The sequence below is a fragment of the Acomys minous genome (genome assembly GCF_964271855.1).
Source record: "Acomys minous genome assembly, chromosome: 8".
Taxonomy (NCBI): Eukaryota; Metazoa; Chordata; class Mammalia; order Rodentia; family Muridae; genus Acomys; species Acomys minous.
Window position 1 is genome coordinate 76,222,937 of NC_140489.1, and position 4,916 is coordinate 76,227,852.

A 4,916-nucleotide genomic window follows, 5' to 3' on the forward strand; every position below is an offset into this window, starting at 1 on the left:
TTACTACTTGGACCGTTCCCAAATCATTCATCACAGATTCAGGCAGATCAGAGCTTCTTAATATTTCTCAGGGTGGCTGGCTAGGTGAGGCAAAGGAGACAAAGGGGGCTGTACGCAAACATCCAGGCTATCTCTGCCAATCTCTTGCTTTAAAAAACGAGCGGTGTGCTTTTTAAATCAATCAGCTCTCTGCGTCTACTAGAGGTGACGAAAATGCTTAGGTCGTTCAAAACTGTCCCTACGGCTTTTTGCAGGATGACACTGCGCAAGATGAAGATGACAGTTTCTCTCTTTAAGTTCTGCAGTCAACGACCTCTGAGAACTGACTATGGTTATCACTGACTAAAATTTACTGACTCTTCCGATGTAAAAGCTGTCGATTTTAACTCTGCCGTTGTTCCCGGGAAAGAGGGCAGATTGTATATGGGAGTATCAGATTAGTGTAAGAAAAAACAATGCAGATCCCAAGAAAATTATGTGTGATATATGTGCATGGTCCCAGAAAATACAAAAAAAAAAATCTAAGATGCAGTGTTCTACATGACTGCTCTTAAGTTTTCCTAGGATGTCGTTGTTCTGTTTAAGTCTTTAAAGTGCTCTAGAGAACTCAATCAGAAGAAAAAGTAAGGTTGAGAACAATGAATAAAGAAAAAGTGTCACAGAACAATTTTCACAGAATGAAAGATTTTTAAAATTCTTTTTTAGTAAAAAAAAAAAAGTCCATTGTTGTTTATAATGTTTTATTTAAGGAGTATAAAATTCTTCATGGGGTTTAGGAGTACAAGGCCAGTACACCTTATCTTTTTCTGGCTCTTATACTTGAAAAAATTTTCCCCAATTGTGGTTGGGACAGAAGACATTAAGTAAATGTGTATTTTACATTTCAGTTAATTAAATGTGATCAAAGGTACCCTAACAGCATTTCAATAAGCATTTTCCTATCATGTGGCACAGTCTATAGAATAATATAGCCCTGTCTCTGTTATTCGTTCAATAGTTCCTTTTGCTATGGCCAAGCAAAATTTTCCATTCTTTGAAACCCAGTGTTTTACTACACAGATGAAACACACCTGTTTTTGATATACAACCACTTTCAATTCTTTTTAACTTTAAAAAATTTTTTCATGAAATGGAGGAAAAAAATCTGTGTTCCCTATTTTGCTGTTAAATATAATTTGGAGTTTTGCATTGCTGATTAACAGAAAAAAAGTAAACAACCACTTTTGCAAGCAAGTCATTGTACAGTCTAATAATTTTAAATAGTTTATGAAGTATTCACTATGAATACAACAGTCTCACTGCCTTTGGAAGCTGAACTTAAAAAAAAACAAAAAACAAAAAAAACAAAAAACCTAACAAACCAAAAACAGTGACAAAGAGAGAAGGAAGACAGAGTAATAGGAATGTGTTTACTATTAAATGGAGTGATCTGGGAACATCTGATTTGGAAAATGAGATAAAAGGCAAATTAGAAGAAAATAATTTAGCAGAGTAAGTGCAGGCAATGTAGACCTTGGGAGGAAAGCTTTCCTTCAGCAGGGGATCAGTAACGTCCTTAAACTGGGAGCCATGGACAGTCAGTTGGAAGAAATATGAATAGCTTGGGATAGAAAGTAAGAGGTGATCTCCTAGGCAAAACAAGAGTCAAATAAAATAGAGACTCCTAGGACATAATAATGACTTTGGGTTGTGTACATGAATGGCATAGAGACTCGTTCAGAAAATGAACAAGGGAGGTAGTATCTCACCTGTGCATTCATATAATGGCAAACCAGTATGGTTGATCTGTTGAATACGCACTATGGAATATGGATGTAGAAGGATAAAATCTTGTTAGTGAGTCATAAAGTGCCTCAGGAGGAGAAAGGATTCTGATATGGTATGGCAAAAATCTGGATTATTTCTATCTTGGTTTCATTTTATTTGATAAATTTTGAAAGTAGAGACAGAATACTGGTTGAATACTGTTGAAATACTGGTACAGAGTATGAGAGAAAATTGAGCCAATGACAAAGTAAGTATAGAAGCAGTTCCATTTAATAAGGAGATAAAGTATATTTTGGCTTTCTCTTGTGGACAGTTTATTTGCAATACCAAATGAATGTGCAAGTAGAGAGAATTTGGCATGTAGGTAGACTTATTCACCTAAAGGTGAGGCATGAGGAACAGGCTGTACATAAATATTTCAAAATCTGGGTTTCAGCAGTGCAAGGGACTTAATGTCACATAATTTGGTGAATCCCCGAGGACTAATGAACGGGTATTGATCAAGTTAGAATAACAGAGTTTTTGCTAGGTGCTTAAGATTCTATGCTGATGGATCAAATTTGAGACAGTGAGGGAAAAGTGGAGGAAGAATAGCAATGTATGTCCTGGAAGTCAATTTAAATAAAAATGAGAGTTATATTTAGAGATTTTATAGCAATGAGAAAAACGTAGTATAATATAAAAAAAAAAAATCACAAATTTAGTACCTGAAGTGATATCTGTATCAGAAGTTCCCCCCTCACACAGAAGAGAATATTATGTGGAATGGGCAGTGGCTCAGTCCAGTGTGGAGAGGTAGGTGGAGAGCCACTGGGCGGGGGAGGATGGGACAACATATTCAGTAGAAGGTGACAGCTTACAAAGGAGTGAGAAGATAGTAGAAGACCACGCTCGAGTACGAATGATTAGTCCCAGCTAATGTAATGTACAACATCTACAGCCTAGATTCTACGCACCTCTATAGGCAATTCCAAAAGTCAAAAGGTGTTGAGTATTTGCTGTTGTTGCTGTATGATTTTCAGAAACCCAAGTCTTCAGAAGCAGTGTGTATAAAACATGTCAACACAAAGCTTACTGTTTTCAATCCTCTCACCCCAGTGTGGGTGTTATTTACTTATTAGCCCTTAAGGCTTTCATCTGCAAGTCTACTGGTAACTAGAAAACCACTAGTGGTACCAGAATTGCCCATGCTTACCCATTTAGCATCTACTACGGAGTCTACGTTCTATTTACAGTTCACTAGGAAGAAGAAAAGATCTAATATGAATATTCAACAATGGGAACTCATTGCAGGAGCTGGAGAGACAGCTCAAGGCTGCTCTTTCAGAAGTCCAGGGTTCAACTCCCAGCACCTACATGGTAGCTCAGAGGCTTAAGTAACCCTACCCCTGTCCCAGGAAGTCCAATGCCCTCAGAAAAGGGTTTCCTAGGGAACCAGGCAAAGGGATGTTATATAGCTATTCATGCAAAAAATGTACATAAAATAAATATCTTTTAAAAAGTCATCGTAATGCAAATCTCTACAGTGTGCCAGTTCTAGAATTGCGCAGAGAGACAGAAGACACGAATAAGATAAAACACATTCTTTGGAAAGTCATTCACATTTATTAGTTAGGACAGTAAACTGCTGTCTTAGTTACAAGACAAAAATTCCGTGCTATTGGTTTGAGGTTTGGCACAATGTCATCTGATCAATGGCCCAGACCCACGAGATAAAGAAGTATGTTATGCCTACACCCATATGCAAAATTCTTTAGGCATAACATTGATCGTCTAGAGATTCTGATTCACCCGTGGCCTTGAAGAAAGAAAGAGAGACACTAGTTATCACAAAGTACTGGTTTATTTTGGTTGATGGTGATTTTACTTAATAATAGGAAGTATTTAATATATTCTACTATGCAAAACACAGACGTAATACTATTTTTATAAGTGACTTTCAATTTTAAGCCAACTTAATGAGCAATTTTCCCTTTCTTTGTGTTTTGAGTAAGGTAGCAAGATCAACAGAGTCAGAATGCCTGCTTCCCAGCTACGCTCCCAGCATGGTCAGAATCCACTGACCTTTTGACAGCTCTTGTTCTTGAAAATTAAGACAAAAGAATGAAATAGATTGAGAAAAGTGTGTTCAGTATTATTAGACTCATATATACTTTAAACTTTTGCATCTATTTATATGCCTTGTGTGCATGTGCGTTCATGTGTTTTCTGTTAAGTGTAATGTCAAGAAATAAAGAACTGATAGGGTTGTCACACATCACCTGAACAGTGAAGAGAAAGCTGGTGTTCACTCTGTGGAAATGTTTAAGATCCTTTGGAAAAGAAAACAAAAAGCAGCAAAGGAGAGAGAGATGGAGGTAAGCAAACTGATGCTTTAAGGCCTACTAATTTAAACAGGAATAGGCAGAAGAGAGCACATTGCTGGGATTCCCTTTACCTTAGAGTTAGCATGGCTTAGTTAACCTCCTTTCCTCAAAATGCAAAAGTTAACTTAAATTAAACACCTATGAAAATCACTGGTTTCCTGGCAGCACTGTCACTCAGTGAGTGACTCTTGTGTAGTGTGTAAGAGAATATGAGGACTTGACCACTTTTCCCTTCTATCTTCAGTCTTTCATAGCTTTTTCCAGTTACAGTTTGTAGAACTTCCTTTCATTAGCAATTAGTGTCTAACTTACAGCTTAATTTATAAAAAAAAAACCCAAATCTTCAGTCTCACAAAAAAAAAAGTTTTAAAGTCCATTCACTTGACCTCAGACCACTCATAAAGCCCAGTATCATACAATTCAGTGATTTAATGTGCCCCAACTGTGAAGAAAATGCAAGGAGTCGTCCAGTCCCATTGGCAAGTCTGTTACTCAACATTTCAGTTTGTCACGCAGCATAAAATATGCATGAGAAGTAGAGGGAGGCAGCACTAATTTACACCTGTCTAGAAAGTTTGGCACTGCAGCCTCCAGGATGGGGAACCACTCACCAGAGAGGAAAATGTAACCAGAGACTAGGTAAGTATGGAAGATGAGGTCATCCACCAGCAGCAATCTTCCGAGCTCATAGACTCCTCTAGATTCATGAGGTGAGAATGAGCAGTCCAGAGCACTGCAAAATTCAATTTAGCAAACCTCAACATGAGTTCTCAAGCTGTCTTT